The following is a 23,555-nucleotide window of genomic DNA, read 5'->3' as shown; positions in this document are numbered from 1 at the left end:
ATGAAGTTACTGAAGCGAAATGGGCTTGCGATAAATAAAAATAAAATTAACTTATCAATAATTGGCTGCAAATTTAATTGAAATATTTTGCAGCATTATAAGAAAGCATATGACAGCCTTTGTTTAGACGTCCAGTGGGAAATAATCCTCAACCGGTCAAGCAACAGTGACAGCATGGCGTAAATGCAGGCTAGCTGGTGGATAAATTCCATGATAGGCAAGCCTGATCGATGGGAAAGACACGTAAACAAACACAAACACGAAGGCTCAAAATTTGAGCCTTCGTGTTTGTGTTTGTTTACGTGTCTTGCCCATCGCTCAGGCTTGCCTATCATGGAAGCAACAGTGAGGACGATTGGCTGTTCCTGATTCCTGATGGCTACATAGCGGACTACGTAGCCAACTTTGTTTTTATTTATTTAGACCCAGTGTTATGCGCATGCAATGTAGTCTCCCCGCCATACTTGACGAGCAATGCGCAATTGGCGGCAAATCTGAAGACGTCTGTGATTGGCTTAGGTGGGCGCATGACGCTTCCGAGTCACAACGCAGTGCGCCACCAGCTTCAAACTGTTGCCTGTACAATGTACATTGATCATGTTGCGAAAAAGGCCGTCGGAGACCGCGTATAGAGCACATTTGCACGCTTCTAAAGCAAAATACGTAGTATATTCGCGTTACTTCAGTCTCTCTCTCTCTCTTTTTATACCGTGTTAGCGCCGCGGAGAAGCTGGTGCTATGAGCGGCGTAAAGACGTGGACAGCAGGAAGGAGTGGTTGACAGGGGGTTAGTATGCGTCCTGGGCCGACTTCAGGGGGAACTCTGCCGACAGTCGTCTGCAAAGTCTTCGTAGAACCCAGGGAAAACTTCAGACAGCACATCCGGCGGTATAGGATTCGAACCCACCAGCTAAAAACAGCTAAACAACGATACGTGCGCATTACTCAAATACCTAGTTCTGTCAATGTTTCTGATAGCGAAGTTTATAATCATTAAAAGTCACCAGCGTCGTGGTGTAGATGCGGTGGACTGGTCCAACGACCAGCGTGTGAGAGTATTTTAATCAATATCGATAGGATGAGGCACGATGAGGGGCTCTCATATGCTTAGGAAACTATCTTAACGGTCAATAAAAATTTTAATCGAGCACGTTTCACACGTTCGTGAGCTGTGTATTTGTATACACAGTCGCGTACAAGTGAGCAGTGTATTTGTTATTTATTCGTGGCTATGCCTTCTCAGTCGCAAAGGAGAATGCCGATCTCCCTCCCCCCCCCTCAAGAAAATAAATAAATAAATAAATAGCGGTACTCATACGGTTATTCTCCGCTGTCGTGTGGTGGTGGACACGAACGGCGTCAGGATGGTGTCCTTCTAATGAAAGGTCCTTGCCTAGTTCCGGTCCAGATAACCGTGTCCTAAACGACATCCTTCACTCATGCTACCGGGATTCCACCGAATTTTTAGGTATTAAAAACACACACAAAAACAAGAAAACTTCTAATTGAAATAATATTTCAATGCCAGACCCTCAGCCTTTGCTATCGAGCTCCATCCAGATGTATTCTGGAACATAAATATGATTCATTCCCATCCACCCATTCAATTCTGAATATCCCGAAGCACAGTCCACTCTGGTCACGTGACATTTCTCATTTTCAGTTTTCCTCTAGTAGTGACCAATATTTGCCAGTTGCCCTCCTTCACTGCCTCATGCGTACCTCACGCTCACTCCTCTTTTTCTTCGTGCTCAACGCTACGAACGCCCTGAGGAGGCTCTCCCTAAATATTCCACAACAGATTGACGGTGTTTGTCGCGCAAATGTTAGGAAAAACACCGTTTTTCTTTTCCAACGTTGGTTTCCTGCCTTTGAGAACGTGATCCGTCCAGCGTGCGAAGCCACCGATAAGCATCCCCGTAGAGCAAAGGCCGGGGGACACGAAAACAAGGAGGACGTCAACTGTCTAGACAATGCCACCCATCGTACCATACACTCTTTCCGGCCACTGAGCACATATACGCTCCCTTCCGATGGTGGGCGCACGTGTGAACAAACAGGAATAAATGCAATCTCTCAAGTTGTGAGGCAGGAAATGGTTGTGAAATGTAAACAGTAGGATGAAGCGTAACGTACACACAACCGAAAGGATGCAGTGAAAGATAAACGGCCCGAGAGAATATAAAGTATATATTGTTTGAAGCGATCATGCAATAACAAGAACCGTGCCGATAACGCCGAAGTGATATCGCTCATCAGGACATCGAGGAGCACTCATCTTTCGCGACAGGAAGCAACGCCGGTATTTTGTCACTTTATGCGTATGCAGTAGTCACAGTCACTGTAGAGATGCAAAATTTCTGGGAATTTTGAATCGCTGAAAAAAAAAAAAGAAAAGAAGAAGAAAAACCTGTCCCAGATCTGCTTTGCGCGAGGAACGAATGGTTCGTGAAATATTCAAAGTTCGACGAGCCGACTCGCAAAATTGGTTTATCATCAGCAAAACCATCGTGTATACAATTACCTCCCCGTGATAATACACATAATAACGCGGATGAAGAAACACCCTCAGCTCCAGTCTACCGTCTGGCAAGTAACCCCACGATTGCGCAACTGCAGCGTTGTCGGCACCAAAGCTATCACGAACCTACAGCCGCCTCGAGAACATGGCCATTTGGTTCGAGGCTTGGGCTGCGTTTCTTACAACAATTTCGTAACTTCTTTTAAAGAAATTTCAACATCACTATATGTGAAATTGTAGTACGCGTACGTTCGTGCCATCTGCCTAAGTAAGCGTTATGAGCAAACGAGCCATGCATCAACAGAATCTTGTTCGTGGAAGTGGGAATTCGCGCTCCGCAGACATATGGCCTTCTTTTGTTCGGCCACACGTTCAGACCGTTGCATGCAAGGTAATGTACAACCTGCCAACTCATACGGGCCGTTTCGCAACTTACGAGGAAAAAAGGCAAAACGAAGCGAAATGAAAAAGAAACGACGTATGTGCGAAATAATTAAGAGACCCACCGGGGATATGCGCTGTAAAATTTGAAGCTTTCAGCTACTGCCATATGCTTCCGCGTCATCATAAATGTCGACGATGTTGGAAAAGGGGGAGTAGACTGATGCCTGTGACACACGGGCAGAAAAAAGAAAAAAAGAAAGCCATCAGCGTGTAATGTCAGTCCGGTCCCGAATGCCATTTCTTACGATAGTCGTGCTACATGTCTGATTGGAATTGCATTAAAGGTGATGATGCCGATGCGGGTTTCCCATAAGAGATGCGACGCTTGAAGAGCGTAAACGTGTTGAAAGAGATTGAAAATGTCGATAATACCGCACAAAATGAGAAAATTTGCTTTATTTCATAATCGACGTTCTGCACTATGTCGCAAAAGTGTTGTCATCCTGCCTGTCAGGTGGCAGTCTCCGCCAAAAGCAACTATGCAAAAAAGCAATGCCGTTAGCAACGCCATGCATTTTGCCAAAAATAATCTTCATTTAATTTATAAAATAATTGCGCAGTGCGCATTACAGAGTGGTAGTTTTAAATTGCTCTTTGTGCTCAGACAATGGGAGCGAGCGTACGCATTCCGTGGGCGAATGAGTCGTGGCGATCTCATTACGCGAAAACTGTCATTCAGACGAATGTCATTAAATATCTCCGTATAACACGGCACGAAAAGGGTATCACTCTTTCCCTCGACAAGTTTTTTTTTGTACGCGACCGGTCCTGAAAGCGAAACCTTCCATGGAACTTTCTTCGCCACTATTATCTTTACTCTATAGCCAGTTGAAACAAAATATAGAATAATTAAATATATAAGCCGTCTCTCCTTACTGAACTGGAATCGAAGGTCAAGTACTTCGACAAAGAGGGAGAGAGAGAATTTCACATTTTTCGGCGCTCGAGTCATCACGAAACGTTGGGCGCACGAGGACTGAAAAAGTATCCGGAATGGATTCATATTTGAAAAAGTAAAATAGTTAAAAATTTAAAACGTTAGTCACAATCGAGGTAGTTCCCTCCGGGAAACCGCGCGCACTTATAGCCCAGCGCTGTTTCTACTGTTGCAAACATTTTTGCGAATCTCTCTCTCTCTCCTTTTCTTTTTTTTTTTCGAAACAGCAGCGAGATGTCTCGTCGCATTCGTTTGAACCTCAATCCCGAATATGCTGAAATCGTTTTCCTTTCTTTTTTTTTTTTCAACTGCGTTTCGATTTTTGGAAAAAGAAAAAAAAAAAAAAAAAGAGCCACGGAGGGGAGTTGCACAGCTGACTCCAAAACTGTGAAATGGCACATCCAAACTCGATGGCACCCATTCTCAACGACTCGTCAACGAAATCGTCAACGACTCGACGCACGACATTTATTCATCCAGCAGGTGGTGGTGATGATACTTCTTGACGTAGTTGACCACGCTCAGGCGGGCGAACGTCACTCTATACTAACGCAGGAAGGGGTTTTGCGTCCTGGGCCGACTTCACAGGAAACTGTGCCGATATTGTGCCATCATCGTAGCCGCTAGGCCTAAGCTAGCTAGTAGCTAGCACTAGGCCGCTGGAGCAGCGGTGGTGGTGGTTGTAAAAGGACTCGCCGTTGTCGGTCTCAACGAGACGCTGGAGCAGCACGTGACACATGCTATACTATAGCCCTTGCAAGGCAATGGTATCAAATCACGTGCGACCGAAGTTAAATCAATAACAAAATCAAATATTCAATTTTTCTTTGCGGCTCTTTGCGGTACGTTTTTCTCTTTGCTCCTGTTTTCTCTTTCTTTGCACAGTCAGGGTGCAAAATAAGAATCACAAAATGCGGATAGCTAATTAGAACGGTAGAGCACTCGGACCAAACGTACGGTAATTAAAACTTGACTGTACATATGAATAGAAGTCCTGAGATGCCAGTTTTGAATAGCCGTGCACTCGAGCCTTTTTTATTGCTTGGTACAATGCCGACACACACACAAAAAGAATGAGAAAAGAAAGAAAGGAAGAAAAAAGAGAGGAAAAAAAAGAGCGACTTACTTGACTGTGTAGCATTCACTGAAACGACTGAGATAACATAAATAATGAAAGAGCACTCACCAAGTGAATGGGTCGGATGTAGAGGGCATTTTCCCAACCTTTGATTGGATGCCAGTTGAGTGGAACGCTGTTCACGTTTTCATCGCCTGCACAGCACAAGGTCAAGGAATGCGGTTGCAGCGGAAGGGTAACAGTTAACGAAGAAATGACAGATGCTCTCCAGAGAATCGTTTTCTGAACAACAGGCATGATGCGAGAGAACAAACATACATCGAAAGACAAAGCAATTGGAGATTTCTTCCTTTTTTTTTTCCTGGAAGTGCCCCACGTCACAATGACTTTGAAGCTTCCCACCAATTAATTTTCGATACAACCAATAGAAATATCACAGCAAAATATACAAATTCGTGGTATCTTTATTTATATATGGGGATTTAGCTTTTCAATCACATGCGTGCTGTATATTCGCACAAGTGACATATCCCCACGCGATATTCTAGTCCAAGAAAAAGGCAAAAAAACAAAACAAAAATCAATTCCGCCGTGTCTTATGTACTTATGCTGAGCAATCGCATGGTGCCGGAATATCGAGAATGGCATACTGCGCTCTTAGCAGAGGACACCATCGGCCCTGTAGTTACGGAATATGCTGCGTCCGAGCCACGAGCTGCTGATTATAGCGACCATATCATAATCGGCAACCCCAACGAAGAGCCCGTCCGCACAACCCGCTAGGAGCGCTACTCATCGGCCAGCGAGATCTACATTATGATGGGACAATGGAAATTTGAATTTTGAACTCGCAGAAGCGGACGTACGACTCCCGTATAGCAGACGACAGCAACAGCTCCTGTGATAACGCGTAGAATGATGATGATAATCAACTTTAGAGAGAAGCATTTGTCGTAGGACATGCACCGCTTGAAGGTGAGCTGAAGTACAAAGTATTTTAGAAATTGAGGAAGCAATAACTGCACCAATGAGTAGCGCCACCACTAGCCTCCAAATGCGGCGCTGCTAAGGGGTGCCTATGACATGGTCGCTATAATCTAGTAGGTCGTGGTCTGAGCAGCACCTTATTCCCCATGGTTGCTCGCGCGCTCTCTTTCAGATCCCAGACAGTGACATTGAGCAAGCCTTCGCTCTCCCTTGCCTAATGCCCTCTATGGAAGCAGAACTCCTCGGCACCCTGTCTGCTGTACGGCACCCTGTACTCATATTTCATACTGTCACCTAACTCGCGGCTAATAGTCATTCTGTAACGCCTCAATTGACCCAGGGACACGTAGGCCCCCTTGATAGCACCCGTGCAGACACAATGCAGAGCCGTGTATGCCAAAGGGAGTCTGGCCATTAATGGAACATGCCTATACCTGGAGCTCCACCCACTTTTTGAGCGCTCTGGCCAATCACGAGCCAAAATACAGTTCGCTATTAACCCCAGGCTATCCAAGCTATATATTACCTGTATAAAACTGGGTGCCGACATTTTCGGGAAACTGGATTTGATTAGATTGCATAGGATATTCCCTGACGACCTAGCAACATAATGGATTTTGCGTCCACTTTTAACGGCGCCATCTGGATGGTGAGGGGCACGCCGGGAAGACGCAGAATAGCAGAAGGCAGAAGTAGCAGAAGCAGAAGTGCTTGCTAGCAGAACTGATTGGCCGGCAGAACCGCTAGTTGGAACAGACTGCCGGTATTATACGTACGTGAGGCCGACAACGGCAAGCCCTATCGCCATCACCACCACCACCACCGGCATTATACGTATTTTAACTATGAAACATAACAAGACTGAACCAAGAACGGGCAAAGATGTGTTTATAGATAAAAGTATGTCATAAAATGAAAATTTTTGGCCATTTGTAGCGTTTTTCTCGCTATTTGCCTGTGATCGCTGTCGTTACTAGGCCTAACAAGGACGACGAAACATATTATTTTAGGGTAAACATCGACACTGGAGCGTAATTTAAAGGTGATTTGCAAGATAATTGCAACAGAATGTACACTTACGGAATAAAATTGACGTAATTTGTGAAAAAAAATTGTCATGAAATCCTCGCTTCGCCGTTCCAAGCTACGCCGCCATTTTCGGGAAAATTTTGGTGTCATGGCGGCCCACATAGAAAACAGCAGCCAATGAAAAACGCTCAATTTGATTGACAGGTCGAGCCCCTTTTTTAGGCTCCTCCTAATGGCCAGACTCCCTTTGGCATACACGGCACTGCACAATGGCGAAACGAGCGACATCTACCGGGCTCTCCCTGCTTACTCCTACGCCCCTAACGGCCTCGACCAGTTTCCTGCACATCAGCCGCTGGCGCTGTGTCCCTGACAGTTCCGAGCGGACACTACCTCATAATGACCCTTTCTTGCAGCTAATCCATCCCCTGCAGGACTCTACCATTTCCTGTCGTTGCAGTAGAGCAGAAGAATCACTTCTCCAATGCCTTCGGCTGAATGTTCCACGCTCACCCTCACTCCTATATAAAATGCACCAGTCGAACTCCCCCAACGTGCAGCGTGGAAGTTAACATTCAGCACTATCTTTTGTCCTACAACCGGTATCTCCCTCAACGACTCGTCCTCCAACGTCACTTACCGCAACTTGGCTACACCAACTTCTCTTTGACCACTCTGCTCGGCGCAGTCCTGCACAACCATGCAGGAGATGGTCACGACTACACTATAGCGCTTCCTTCATGCCTCCTGCCTCCCGACCATGCCTCTCATTTTTTAAAAAGAATATCAGGCCGGCCTGTACCAGACTAACTAACCTCTACTTTGTCTATTCTTTCTCAATAAGCATATATCCCCCCTCCGTGGTTAGAAGAACACGAAAAGACAACACGTTGAGCGCTCGCGCTCACGTGTCAGTGTTGGCTACTGACTAGTGCTGGCTACTGTTGGCTACCTACTGACACTAATCAAATATGACGGCTCCACGTGGCAACAGAAAGCTATGACGTCTTGCTGGGGTACGCTGGGGAATGTCAGAGGCGCGGGTACACGAATAGCGACGCAATACGTACAATACTTAAAGGTACTGTAAAGCTGCATGCTGGCTCATTTGACGGCCTGGGTGCTGAACATAAACATGTCAATGCAATGGGAGCGTACAGCGACATCTGTGGGTCGTTACCATCACCACGCCGGCTCGCCGGACGTGGTGCATTTTTGCGTAGGTGACCCTCAATGTGATTCTGCTTACAGTTCTGTTACTCATTTCCACGATGTACCAATGCTCTAGCATTTTGAGAGAATATATGTCAGGAATTATCTCATATGAACAAACTTTTCAGAGTAAGTTCAAGAAACCGGATACTTAGTCCATGACTAAGCCGATAGAGGGCTGGGGACGTGTAACACTGTTGCTCGACGAATGGGCGATTATTTCCCACCAGGCGTCGCCCCTCATCTTTTCACCGCAATTTCAGTCGTGATGAAAAAATATTGAGAGTTTCCTATCGCACGTAAAATTTGCAGTGTAGGTTTCTTTCGGAATAAACTTTCAAATGCCGCTGCCAATACTACCAGCTTGCACAGCTTGCCTGCTGCTTTACAGCACCTTTAAAAAACAGTGTAAGCACAGTTGTAATGAAGTAATAAGAGTACAGGAATCGTAATATTAATTTAACATTTCAAATTATGTACTGCTTGCGACATACTTGTCCGAAATCCACAGCTCGCGGCTTATCCTGTCTGAAAGCACCAGGTGTTGCAAGATTGTTTCCTCCGACTAGTAGACTCGTAGTACGGTATACTGCCCACCCTCAAGCACAATAATGGTACAGTTCTTTCATGGGCGTCCAAATCGATGCGGGCGGCTGTACGCTTGAATGAAGATTTTAGGCAAGTGTGCCACAAGCAGTACAATGTATAGACAGACGAGTGTAAGCGCGATTGCAGTTTAAACATCAATCAGCAATGCTCAGTTATGGAAAAGTCACCAATTTTGTACCCTTCAATGGCCACGAATATATTTTCGGAAGAGGACAACGTTGCCCAAGAGACTGCACTGGAGCCAGTGTTCTGCAGACTTTAATATGCGTATCGACGACATAGTAAAAACATCAAACAGCATAAACGATATTATGCGTGGAAACGGCCTCCTTTTTTCCTCCCCTATATTCCAATGCCCGCGATAATCTAATAAACGAAGATGACGTTCTTCTTCTAACAGACCAAAATCGCCGGATGGGAGAATTATATCGCGCGCCGAATCCATCGTGCAAAAAAACAAGGCCGTTCTTTATACATGGACAAAAAGAAACGCGTCGCATTGAAATACGTAGTTGGTGAAGTAATACTTCCATATAGATCTACTTCCGAGATAGACGTCTGCTTAATTCTAACTGTCGATATGCCCATTTGAGACCTGTAATGTATCCCACAGGAAAGTAAAAGCGAAAACAGCGTGCACTAAACCCCAGAAATTTCGACAGAGCGACCGGGAGATGCGACAATCTATGTCCTCAGGCAGGATGGCTTTCATAATGACCTTTATGTGTATGAAAGAGCTGTGAGCAGAGCAATGAAAATCAATGACGCCCTCATAGCGCGGAAATCGATAAATATGACTTGCGTAAGGTCTAAGTTGTGTGAAGTGCCTTTAGAGCTTTTTTGTTTTTTTGCTTGTGCTTTTAGAGCTCACAACAGTGCACATCAATTTTGAATTTTTTTCGAAGAGCTTTAGGCGTAGCCTATACCATATAGGCTACGCACGCAAGGAAATAGCGTGTTCACACTGCGCACGCGCCATACTCAAAGTCACGTACGATCTGCGCATGCGGAGTGTGCACCCGCTATTTTTTCCTTCGCGTACGCAAAGCGACTGCGCGCGCGGTACGCGCGCAATAAAACTCTCTACGTCCAGTTGAACGTCCACACAATAGAAATTCTGAAAGTACGTCAATTTTTCACCCAACCTTCCGCACGCATTGCATCACTAGACGGACATCCACTTCTGAGTAGTGCGCTACCTGACTCTCTCATCGTAGCTCACGTGCACTCCACGTTTTCCGCTCCAAGTGCAACGTTGTCACTCGGGCACCCTTATCGTAAACTTCCTTATCGCTCTGCTGACTGGTCTGACTATCAACTATGCATACTCGAGCAGTGGAAAACCGAAACCACGTCATCATGGTCAAGGCTGCCCGGCAACGAGTTGGTCTGGCGTGATTTGGATGTAATCCAAGGTATTTCCCGACCTCTGCAGTGCACGCAGGCCTCCGATAGTTGTCAAGGGATGATAGCGGACTGCCATGGGATGCACGCCATGGGATGCACGCAATGTGCAAGCTCGAGTGTGCACGTGCAGGCTCAAGTGGGTTAGAAACTCTACGGCATTCTGAAGACAATCTCTTTCGATCGAGCCAGCCTTTACAAAGGCGAATAGATTTAGAAATCTGATTGCTCGAAGCATCATCAAAACCAAAACAAGGTTCTTGTTGGTGTCGGTTTGAAAGTTTAATGACACGTTGAGCAGGACAATAAGCATACTTCGCGTCAAAGTTCCAGTCAAAGCCGTCAGATTGCGCCACATTGATTTTTCTCCTTGCCATTTTCATTCTCCGAAGGAATGCTTCTCACGGCTCGCATATACACGTACGTTTTTGCGTATTCAGTCCTCGTTGTTAACGAGGTATTTCGAATTTAAAAACAGCAGTTGATATGCGAGGCAATTTAACATTCAAAGGGGGGCCCTGAGGGTCGTCATGTGGCTTCCTCATCGCAGAAATAAAGCTCCCCGGAATTTTCTTTGACACCTTTAATCTCGATCCCAGAGTTGTCTCATGACGCAAAGACACGAATTATTAGCGAGTTTTAGAATATCGTACGCTATCGCATTTGCGTGCGTAAAGGATAGCATGATGGCTCTGCGCAACGCGCAGCGCTCCATTTATGTCTTGCGCATGCGCAGAACGTGCGCAGAACCCCCAACACTATCCCTTACGTACGCAAAGGTGATAGCGTACGACATCCTACAACTCACTATTATTATTATTAATTACCTCCTCTATTTCCTTCTCTGTGTGTGTCTGCATGACTGCCTTTTTTTCTCTGGAAATTTCATCCACTTATCTTTCACAATCTTATAAACGGTTGCCCTTCCATCCGTGCGTGAGTGTGCATTCGCTTTTTATCTCTAAGGTTCTTCTCGCCCCAGAAAATGGTTTCACGGGACTTCCGTTTATCGAGAGCAAACGTTGTGTGTCTCAACCGTGTAGGTACTACGGCGCTTCAGAAAGAGCGAAGCAAAGAAAAGGACTACGAGATCATTGGTTTGGTTTGAAAGAGAAGTTTCAGGGTTTGGAGAAAAGAGACCGTAGTGCTGGTACAGAGACGAAGGCAAGGGGTGACCCTGATGTCGGGGGTTTGTGCTCTTCGAAATGGGAAATGTCTAGCAAAGGGATTCAGGTTCTCAATCGGGACTGCCCAGATACCGAAGTACAGTACTATAAGGTGATCCATGGAAACTGTCACAAGTATCCACACAGCTTCACAAATGAATAAGAAAGAAACGCTGCAAACTGTTTGCTAATAGTGAGTTTTAGCGCATAGTACGCTATCGCCTTCGCGTACGTAACGGATAGCGTGGTGGTTCTGCGCCATGTGCTGAGCTCTCTGTGTTTTGCGCGTGCACAGAATCACCAACGCTATCCCTTACGTACGCAAAGGGGATAGCGTACGATCCACTAGAGCCCGCTAACATAACTGGGGATCCATAACTTATATACCATATATTAATTCGTAAAACACACACGGGCGGGAATGAGGCTAAGTTTAAAAGCGGGCACTTGACGCTTAGCAGAAGCTAAAGGAGGCGAGGTTGCCTGTCCAACGCAATCCCATCGCGGCATTTTATGTAAATCTTTATGCGATTCAATGTAAAGGTGGTACGCTTTTAAAACAGAGCTCCACCACACAGTACGCTGAAGTGCAACCGTTGCACAGTATGCCAGTGTTACCATGAAAATTAACATTGGCTGCATATATGTCGCAAAAAGGCGTGAGGCGTTTCTCCAGCGTTTATCGAGCGTCCTGCCGCGGCGTTTGGCGACCGTCAAGCCAAGGCATCGTGGAACGCTCCCCTCGAAGTCCGAGGCGAATAGATAATTCAGGGTTGGACGACGCGCGCAAATGGCCAATCAGGGATTAACCTCGGGATAGGTTCATCCGGTCGCGCCAATTTTCGGGAGCCCCCATAGATCGCTCAGACTGCTGTTCGGCCACAACGTTCGGCAGAAGAACGGAAGTTTCTTGCCGATGTTAAGAACGCAGTTCTTGTGTGACTGTCCAACATACAAAACACGAGGAGAAGTGTGCAACAGATTGATGAAGCTGTCAACCGGAATGCTGAACATGAGACAACTGATGTTCTGAGGCTGGAACAACATAGAAGGGACAATCACAAACAAGGCCTCAAGTTGCCCAAGAAATTAACGATGAAAGATGAAATGAATGTGTGTATGAGTGTGCTAAAATGTAAGAGTGAAAGGAGGCTGAGTGAGAGAAAGTGACTGGTTTGTCCCTTCAGATGACGCACCCTGGAAGTCGCTGAGAAGGCGTGTTAGCTTAGCTCAGTTGGTAGAGCCCTGGACCGGTAATCCAGAAGATGTGGGTTCGAGTCCTACAGCTGGCAAACCTTTTCAGTGACTTTCATCTTTCATCGGAATGCTGAGTTTGCTCCGTCTAAATACACGAAGCGGGTACTTTGTGAATAGCGGGATCAGAATTCACAACAAATGTGGCTTCCTGAGCGTGCATTGCTGCGGTATCTTGTTCGTTACAACGTATTATCACTCGAAAGCACCTGTGTTTCTTCACTTGTAATAAAGTGTTTATCAAGTTACGTATAGTTCCTTTCCCTGAGAGATTACGGAAACGTTCGCATGAGATGCCGTCCATCCGCCGTTGTAGAAACGCTGCATGCGGTGAGCTCCGAGCGTTTTTTGCCAGCGTCGTTTGTCGCTGAGAAAAGCGCGACGCCCTGCCGCTCGCAAAACGTCTCATTTTTTTTTAATTGCGTGTTAGCGCCGCGAAGCAACTGTGGCTATGAGCGGCGTACAGATGTGGACAGATGGAGAGAGGACAGCAGGAAGGAGTGGGGGGACAGGGGGATTAGTATGCGTCCTGGGCCGACTTCAGGGGGAACTGTGCCGACATTCGTCTGGAAAGTCTTCGGAAAACCCAGGGAAAACCTCAGACAGCACAGCCGGCGGTAGGATGCAAAACGTCTCATGCTGTTGGCGCTTTAACCGTAGCTAGAGTCACTACATAAGCTACGCTTCAGAGTATCGACACTGAGTTCCAAGAGCGAGCATGCGCCATCTTGTTTCCGCGCCACGCTACCCACACGCACGCGCACTGCGCACTTTAGCGCTCGATGACATCTGTCGTGCGCGGGTGAAATGCTCCTTTCGTTTACAAGCAGCAGTTGACGGCCTTGAGCTCACCTCGATATTTTCGGGACGCTCTGGTGGACAAAAAAGTGGATTATCGCGCAACAATCATACACGCTTCTCTGTCCCACAGCGAGCATTACGTTAGCCGTCCTTGATCCTCAAATCGGGATGGTACCGGTGTGGTGCGGAAACAAGATGGAGCTCCTGCTCTCCCTTGGAACTCAGTGTCGATACTATGAAACGAAGCTTATTTAGTGACTCTAACCGTAGCGCGGGAGCGGTATGCGGACATTACGGTACAGGATCTTTCGGTACAGGACGTTTCGGTACGGGCATTTCGGTACATGGACATTTCGGTGCACGGACATTTAGGTACAAGGACGTTTCGCCAGGGCTGTCTACACGTTGTCACGTCGCTTCCGTGGTAGTGATAAATTGATGAGATGCTATCGCCTCTTCGGACGCTTCGGTACAAGTCGCCGACAACATTCAGGGATCCAGGACAATTGCCCACCGGACAATTGCTCACCGGACAGGTGCTCACCGGACAGTTGCTCACCGGACAATTGCTCACCACAGAACTGCTGAAGCCGGACAATTGCTCACCGCCTCTTTCATCGCACTTATATGTAATTTTATTTCGCGGTTTTATGTGATGTGATTTTATTTATGGTTTATCGTTTTTGGTGCTCATATACTTGACTTTTTATTTGTTAGCTGAACTTGGGTGTACCTCGAAATAAAGTGATCGAAATCCCCATTTCAAAACAAACTACTGTAAATAAATGTTATCTGGCTATACAATGCACAGTTGCGCGCGGGAAACTGCCAACAGCGAACTTAGACTAACCTGGACATAGCGGTGCAAACACTGAACTTGAACCAACCTAATAATAAACTAACCACCGTATTGTACAGTCGTCTCCGGCCTACTAAGTCTAACGGGCGCTAAAATGTGGCTTTCGTTCGCTAAACCGACTTGGACAGATATAGAAAATTCGTTAATTTTAGTGGTTAAATAATGATGTGATTTTAAATCTTCCCCGTCTCGTGTCTTGGAAGATCCTGGTGACGCAGGCATGAGCGTACCGAGACGGGGACAAGGTCACTTTGTAAAATTGCGCACTCTTTATTCATAGGTCATGATTATTTTCTCAGAGTCATCATAATATGAACCTGTGAACACCCGCACAGTCCGCAGCGTCCATCTCCAGGGAAGGAGGTGACGTGGTTGCACGCTTTGCCCCCCTGGAAACACTTTGCTGCACCCCCCCCCCCCTTGTGAAATACTCCTCTAGGAACGCCCCATGGACGGATATCCTGACAAAGACGCTTCAGGTGTGCCTTCAAGTGGACGACCTCCCGCCTCACCCTCTTCACTGGTGGATTCCTAGATCTATTTGAAGCGACTTACACACCTAAAAAAGAAGTTCAGCTGACATAAAAAAGTCAAGCGCCATAAACGCGAAATAAAATCACAATATAAGTGTGGTGAAAGAGGCGGTGAGCAATTGTCCGGCCTCAGCAGTTTTTGGTGAGCAATTGTCCGGTGAGCAACTGTCCGGTGAGCAACTGTCCGGTGAGCAATTGTCCGGTGAGCAATTGTCCGCACCCCAACATTCAGACCTACTACGCTTGTCGATGTTTTTGTACCACTGTTACAGTTCGCGTTTTCTTGGAGGAATCGCTGCATGCTACGGTGACGGACTGGCGAAAGTGTGCTGGTTCATGAGGGCAGATAGTTCAATGACATAAAGAAAAGAAAAAGAGAAGGTGGAAATATCAGCCACTACAAACGGCTTGCTGTTCCCAAGAAAAGGAAAGAAACGAGAAGAAAATGTAGCAAAAGAGAAAAAATAAAAATAAGCAGAAAGAAATGCAGCAAGACAGACGAGTTTATTCAATCAATACACCACACTTTTTCTGTCATTACACAGCAATTTACTTTGCGAGAACATTCATCCGCAAAATGTTTTAGTGTGAGAACTCCGAGACAAAGAAAAATCAACAGGTAAATATACGTGTAATGTGCCACCATTCTACCCAGGCAGACAGCTCGTCACCCAACGTAGAGCAGACAATTCATGAACAATGGACATTCAAGTGGACAATCTCATTATTTATCTTCCGCGCTATATCACATGGTTTTAACAAATCGGATTCGAAAACAACGTGAGCTGGGCCACGGTAAAAAATTTGGGAGATGAATAATTTAAACCTCACGCCGGGCGTTGAAGATTTCGAGGAAAGGGTGTGGACATAAAAAAAAGGGTCGCCTGCTTTCTGATATTTTATTTGTTTTGTCATCAAAAGCTTTGATAAAGAAATCGACTGATAAACTATAATCAATTAGTATTCGAATTAGAACACACAAAAAAACTCGTGGGGGGAATATGTTTACTGTAGAAGTCATTTTTTCCGCGTGGAAAATATTTTCGCGTTTCCGAACAGAGCTGGTTTGAGGAGTTATTCGCGAGAAGTTAAATTCGCGACACAGGTTTCCGGGGGTGCTTTCCTCTTGCATATCGTGCCGCCGTCAACACTCCGGCATGTTTCGGCAAGTACTAAGACATCCGTTGTTCACGTTAATGGCGGCATTCTAGGTCAATTCCTTTCTTCTTCTCACAGACATGGGAGGAAATGCCCTGTACAATGGCCTTTAGTGACCCTACAGGAGGTCATAGTACTGGCCGCGTGCAGGTCAGCCACTTGATTTTAGCAGCTCTCATTCATTATCACTCAGGCACTGAACAGTTCGGTTGAGGTGTGGTAGTATCATACAAGCTGGTTTTGAGGATGCGAGAAAAGGCTTCGTGGTATAGTGGTACACACACACACACACACACACACAAATAGAGAGACGATGATGAGATGGGGCTGATGCCGGCCAGCAGGCTGGGCGCTGCCCCAGTGCCACTTGTACGTGATGAGAGATTATGATGATTATGATAAGGGGTCCGGTAATCAAAGCAGGGTGGAGAGGCCTGTTGATGACAAGAAGTCCCAGAGGTGACGCAGACCTTGGCGTGTATGAGCTGGACTGGACCATGGGCCCAGCACCTTGCCTATGGTAAAGGGGCGATGATCGATCGCATGCAGTTCGTGCTGCAATATCGCACGCTCCCGCTGGTAGTCCGGGCAGTCCATAAGTAGGTGGTGCAGGTCTGCACGCACACTGCATGCTGCACAAAGGTCCGAGGGCGCACGGCCAAGACGCTGCCTCATAACTGGTGTAAATGCAACATTCAGCCGCATGCGGTGAAGCAGGGATGCGTAGTGTCGCGGAAGGCGATGAGGAAGCGACAGTGAAAGAGAAGGATCCACTGCGTGGAGCAGAGAGTAGGGTGTAATGTCATGCAGCCACTGTGATCTTGTCTTGTCTGCAGAGAGAGCACGGACGAGGGCCTGACGATCACCTTTGGGCAAGATGATAGAGTGGGCTGAAGCTATATGATGACCCCGCAGGGCCGCCCGGTCGGCCTCTTCATTGCCGGGTACGCCGACATGACCAGGTACCCACTGTAATACTACGCAGTGGCCCAGGTCTAGCAGCTCCTTGTAAGTTTCAAGCACGTCAGCAACAATGGACGCGAGAGGACCTCGAATGCCCATTGTTGCGAGGCATTGGATAGCAGCTTTCGAGTCTGTGTAGAAGACCCATGGCCGAGATGAACACTGGTACACTGTATGTACAGTGCAACGGGTTTGTAGGAGTAAGGGTTTGTAGGGTGATCGATTTTCATTTCCTTACATCTAGGCTGATGGGATAAAACAAATCTTCTGCGGCTTGCTTAAACTGCCTACACTGCATGGAGCAGTAAGAGTCAAGGTAGTCACGGTACAGCGTCGAACGCCGAACGATTTTCGCCCTCATGTGGCTAGAGTTATTCGCGGGAACTTAAATTCGCGATTTTGGAGGAGTGCGCGAAAAACGCAAAAAATAATTCCGCGCGAAAAAAACCACTTCTACAGTATTAAGAAAAAGAAAGGAAAGGTCAGCCAGACGGAGGTCGGCTTGCTATTCCAAAAAATGGAAAATGGGGGAAGAAAAAAAAGGAAAGAAAAAGAAGATAACAAAAGCGGAGGACAAAGAAGAAGAAAACGAAAAGGAAAAGAAGAAAAGAAAAGGGGAAGACAACGAAGAGAAGAAAAGAAAAGGAAAAGACAAAGAAAAGAAAAGGAAAGGAAGAACACAAAACAAACTGGAAAGTCACACACACGGTCACACAATCACAACGCGTGGGATTTCCGCCAGGGCATGCGAGAACCGCATCCAAGTACGGCTCGCGTAGCTTTATCATTAATTCTGTACCGCTTGAAAAAACACCCTCTTATAGTGGTGTCATCACACAGATGCTGCTCACGATGCATTATTCATCAGTATCCCACTAACTGGCAATATTGTTGAGTATATATATAAAATATAGGCTCCAAAGAGGCGATAGCATCTTATCAATTTATCACTACCACGGTAGCGACATGACAACGTGTGGACAGCCCTAGCGAAACGTCCTTGTACCGAAATGTCCGTGCACCGAAATGTCCGTGTACCGAAATGCCCGTGCACCGAAATGTCCGTGCACCGAAATGTCCGTGTACCGAAATGTCCGTGTACCGAAATGTCCGTGCACCGAAATGTCCGTGTACCGAAATGTCCGTACCGAAACGTCCTGTACCGGAACGTCCTGTACCGAAATGTCCTAGAGCCCGCGGGAGCGCGTGGCCTGCTTGCTTGCATGCTAGCGCCGCCTTGTGTCGATGGTGGGGCGAGCTCGAGTGGAGACTGGGAGGCCCTGGTGCACAAGCGCCCCCTCTCGATGGGGGCCACGGCAAGCACGCACGGATCACCTACTCAGTTAGCTATCTGCAGGCACTTCAGCGATAAGAAAATCAGTATGCGAGCAAAAATATCAGTGTTCTTTCGGAGCATTTGCATCCACACAAACACGTTACCAAATCTTTCCGCAGCAGCATGAAAAAAAAAAAAAAAAAGAGAGAGAGAACACTCTGTGATAACACATATCTAGGGTTTGTGGTTTTCGGCATTTATTTTCAACCCAATTCGGGGGGTGTTTATCGGCATTTATATGGGGGACTATAAATCGGATTTTTTCGGCATCTATATTCCGCCCAAAAAATAATTGCCTAAATACAGGCATCTAATTATTTCGTATGAAGGAAAGCCTATTTTGCGCGCGAAGTAACAACGAACCGAAAAGAAGTGAATCGATTCATGGTTTCATTAACAATGTCTTTTATTGCCTGTGCCAAACCAGCAAACAAGGAGACTACCTCTTGTTGTAATAGATGCAAGCGTACATCATCATGCTCGCATCTGTCATAGCGGCTCGCTCCTTGCGATTAATAACACGCAGTTTAGAGAACGCGCGCTCAACATTAGCGCTAGAAACAGGAATAGCCAGTACGCTTAAGGCGCACTGCGATAACAAAGGCCAAACTGAATAGCAGAATAGGAGATATATCCACCTGAGGGGCAACAACAACAACTAAATCATGACTATGGCCTGGGGTGATTCACCGCTTGAGAGCAGTACCCTACCCCATTACACGAGAAGCATGAGATGTGAAATATGAAAATGGAGTTATGTGCAAGTCCAACTCGAACTCCCGTCGTCTGGTTGCGCAACGCTATACGTCGCACAAAAGGAAGAAGCACATGAAAGAAGCGCCAATGGTCCTTGAGATGCAGGGGTGGACCCTACAGCGTCTGGAGCAAGCCGGTAGCCAAGAGGAACTCCAAGAACATCAGAAGTCCTCGACGGTGTTGGACATGGCTCTGACATGGGCCAAGAATTGCAGCCAGGTTGAACGTCTGTCGGCTAGCACCACTCAGCTGAGCACAGAGTTGCCGCCTCTCCGTTTCGTAGAGCTTACATTCTATTAGGACGTGCTCAATGTTCGCTTCAACGCCACATTTGGAGCATAGGCAGCTGTCACAGTATCCGATTCGGCACTTGAATTGGGGAGTGAAGGCAAAGTTGAGACGAAGCCTGTGCAGGAGGGACGTGAAATAGCGTGGTAAACGGTCAGGAACTGAGAAGGACATAGTGGGATCCACAGAATACATGAGAGACCTGTCAGTGATGTCCCGACTCCACTGCTGGCGAGCTAGTGGCTGAATGAGCTCATTCAGAAGTGATCTCCTGTCTCCTCTTGATAACACCGTTGGTACAACAGCCGGAGACTGTTGGGCAGCCGTTGCCGCTCTGTCGGCTTCTTCGTTTCCGCTCAAACCACAGTGACCCGGGACGCACTGCAGGGATATATGATGACCGTGATCGCTTAGAAGCTGAACCTGATGGAGGATATCAGTGACAACTGGGGCGAGCGATCCACGTATTCCCATGTTGGCTATGCATTGAAGAGCAGCCTTTGAATCTGAGTAGATGACCCAGGCCCGCGGATCGTCACAGGGCGTCTTACGTAGAAACAACAGGATAGCATATAACTCAGCCGACATTGATGATGTGCGGTGTGAGAGACGGTATCCATGTGACACACCGTCAGTTGGAATAACAAATGCAGACGATGAACATTCATGACTGGAGGATCCGTCAGTGAAAACTGCAGTGTGGTCAGAATAGCGATTGTGCATCATATCCGCTGCAAGCTGTTTCAGAACTGATGTAGGCACTTGGTTTCGTTTGACATTAAGACCAGGAATTGACAATGCGATCGATGGTACTGGAAGCGACCACGGAGGCGTCGTGGGCACCAGTGATCTTGCAGAAAACGGGGGAACCTTAGGTTTCACTTCCATGAAACAGTTGTATGCGTTACATTGCTTCCGGCGACAAACTTTTGCTATTAGTGGATGGCGGCGGTGGTGTGCTCTGAGGCGCAAGTAATGGCGAATGGTCTCCCTCTGCCGTAAGACTTCAATGGGTATTTCGCGGGCTTCTGCTATCACCATCCGCGTTTCCGCGGCTCTCGGGACGCCAAGACATACCCTTAAGCTCCGTGCTAGAATACACCGCAGTCGATGTTCTTGCGTCTGTGAAATTCCGTGCAAGACTGGTAGGCTATATAGGAGAGTTCCTCGGACTAGGGCTTTGTGGATGGCCAGAAGAGACTTCTCATTCATTCCCCACTTCGGCCCAGCAAAGTGGCGAATGACGGAAATCCACCGGTGTGCCTTTGTGTCCAGGTGATCGATGTGTTTCTTCCAGGACAAGTTGGAGTCTAGGATGACACCCAGGAATCTATGGTGTGCTACCAGCCTAAGAGGCGTGTCGCCAAGGAAGAGCTGATACCGATGCATATGCTTCCGAGTAAAAGCCATGACTGCTGTTTTCTCAGTTGATATATCCATGCCTGCCTTCGTTAGGTACCGCAAGATGTTATCCAGGGAATGCTGAAGACGGCGTAGGATTGCAGGCCTCGATTTCCCAACAGTCCAAATGCAGACGTCATCAGCATAGATAGATATATTGACTTTAGAGGCGATACAGGACTTTAGGCCTGCCATTACAAGGTTGAAAAGGATAGGACTTAAAACGCTGCCTTGTGGTACGCCCTGAGTCAAGACAACTTTCGAAGTGACTCCTTCTTTTGTGCGAACAGAGAGTGTTCTATGGCGCAAAAAATCAGCCAGCCAGAAGAACATTCTGTCGGGAACGCCTGCTTGCAACAAAAGATGCAGAACGTTGGCATGACTGACGGTGTCGTAGGCTCTCTTGACGTCCAGGAACACTGCCATGACTATTTTCTTCTGGCTCCTCGCTTGCTCGACGGTGGTGACGAGATCGAGAACAGAGTCTATGGAGCAGGGCATGCAGCATATTCGAAGAACTCGCGCTTTATATCATCCATACGAGATTCATCTCGTAGAACATAAGAATAAGTCCTCATACAGTAAAGTGCCTTGAAGTGCCTCAGGAACGGAAACAAGGGTCACTCCAATTGGTAACTGGAGCGGAGTAGATAGAGGAATACAGAGAACACCAAAATGAACTAGAAGGCTATGGCAGGGGATCAGCGATCTGCTTTTGAAACCGTTTAGGAGCTCCGTACACTCGTGATCTCTTTTTAACCCGACAACAACAGACCACAAGGGTTCTGAATAGTAAATTCACTAAAGATAGGTGTGTCACTAAGTACGTGTGCTGCCAAAGCTGAGGTCATCCTCCTATAAGCGCTTGAGCACAACGAAACAAGGGCACAGCCCGAAGATAATGCCACGCTCGAGAAATAGTCGACAACGGGAGATTCCAAGGGGATTTCCCTTTGCGGTTCCAGGAATGACAGCTGTCAAGATACCAGAAATTCGGATTTTTTCGGAATATTCCGAATCTGAAAAAAAATCATTCGGAGGGTGTTTTCCCGCATTTTTCGGAAAATGCCGAAAACCACGAACCCTACACATATCATAGTGAGCAGAACGCTAAGAGCAAACATGGGTGAGCCTACAGTGTTTGCATATGCCTCAAACTTATTTCAGAATATTGTGCCTTTCAAGCTCGCCCTTCCGCAAACCGGCATTTAGATAAAGCGTGATTGATAACGCACACCCGCAGTTATTGTGCCTGTTTTGCGAGAGCGTAAGGTGATACTATACAGGGTGATTTCACGCCGAATCAGGCAGGATAGTCCGGTCGACATCTCCAATTTTTTTCTTTCAAACATGCATTAAAGTCTCGTCCCTAGGAGGCATATTGGCGCTGAAAGTAGTTGAAAATAATTAGTGGTTATTTTTTAATGAGTTATCGTTCAGATATGGGCATTTCGACCATTGCGCTTCGCACTATGTGTGACGCCACGTATCTTCGTAATTATTTGACGTATTCAGCCGATTTCTTTTTCACGGATTGTCACGGGTGGGTAGCATTGCATCCGAAGTTCTGAATATTCTAAGGTTTGCCCTTGAGGAGATAAAAAATCTCAAAGTTGCCTCATTTGTAAAATATGGAAGGTTTGGGAACCTCACTGTCGTCTCCCAGTTGTGATACCCGAAAGTAATCTCCATCATTGTGTTCGTCTCGAAATGCCCTGTCTTCTCATCGCAAGTACATCGTATAGTGATCTCAGTTGTCTCGCGACGTAAACCCCCAATTATTATTACATCGTATTGTGATTTGGGGCAACGCACCCAACAGTCTTTTTATGAGGGGTGTCTACCGAAAATGGGTAAATTCGACAGCGCGCATCCCATATATTCCCACTCGTAACATCGTTCATTTTACTCACAAACGTTCTTCATAGCGACTCAAAACAGCACATCAAAAAAAAAAAAAAAAAAAGAATGCTTCAGAGACGGTCGAAGTTACTTCGCGAACGACGTTGCGTTCCGAAAGTAACTTCGACCATCTCTGAAGCAAACAATTTTTTGCTTCAGATATTGCCTCCTAGGAAGATATTGCTTCCAATATGCAAGGCTTTAATATATGTTTGAAAGAAGAAAAAAAATGGAGTGGTCGACCGGACCACTCTGCCTGCTTCGGCGTGAAATCCCCCTACGCTACAGCAGGTGATCCATTCGAACCATGCCGATTCCCCTGAGCTCAACCGATCGAGAGGAGGCGGTCGTGTGCCACGGTCTTAGAGCCTCCACCCCAGCATCGACGCAAGGCGGCGCTGGCATGCAAGCAGGCCACGCGCTCGCGCGCTACGGTTACAGGTTGCAACGTGTCACGCAAGAGAACGGATGCCATTCGAATGGACTGCTGGGGTGGTTGAACTGTGTTACGCGCTGAAGTTCTGTTTTAAGAATCTAGGACATGCTTTCACCATCCAACTCGTTCTCTCCCACATTGTTGCCGGCCCAGAGAAGGAGGATTTGGGCCTGATCTTTCGATGTAGCAACACTTCATGGATTACCGTGCTTCGGAAGCTGCTCCGGCGCGTAGAACGTTTCGTGAACGCTTGAAGAACTCTTGAGCCGTAGAAGTGTCTGGACTCAACCATTATAAGCTTTATAAACAATAGACCTCTACCCAAGAAACGTCATCATGACGTAGGTAGACAGACTGAAACCGAAACAAATCAGAAGGGGAGGGCTGTGTTCCACGAATGGACACTTGTTCGCTGCCTCCTATTGAAAGAAAAGTAGGACAGAATGTCACGTCCCTTTCAGGGACCATCGTAATCCCCTCAA

General features: G+C 46.8%; 1 protein-coding gene and 1 non-coding gene across 4 annotated transcripts in view; one reads left to right on the top strand and one right to left on the bottom strand.

Moving 5' to 3' along the window:
• Positions 1–23,555, bottom strand: part of LOC135394754 (cGMP-dependent 3',5'-cyclic phosphodiesterase-like) — a 164,307-nt gene that overhangs the window by 28,833 nt on the left and 111,919 nt on the right. For all 3 annotated transcript variants that reach the window (XM_064625684.1, XM_064625686.1, XM_064625689.1), the window contains exon 3: positions 5,088–5,173. The gene's annotated coding sequence lies outside the window, so the exon portion shown is untranslated. The remainder of the gene's footprint in view (positions 1–5,087; positions 5,174–23,555) is intronic.
• Positions 12,606–12,678, top strand: Trnat-ggu (transfer RNA threonine (anticodon GGU)). Its single transcript has one exon. It is a non-coding gene; the product is annotated as a tRNA-Thr (tRNA).

This window comes from Ornithodoros turicata, chromosome 5, assembly GCF_037126465.1.
Source record: "Ornithodoros turicata isolate Travis chromosome 5, ASM3712646v1, whole genome shotgun sequence".
NCBI classification, from domain to species: domain Eukaryota; kingdom Metazoa; phylum Arthropoda; class Arachnida; order Ixodida; family Argasidae; genus Ornithodoros; species Ornithodoros turicata.
The sequence above is the reverse complement of the archived record's forward strand: the minus strand, read 5'-3'. Positions and strand labels throughout refer to the sequence as shown.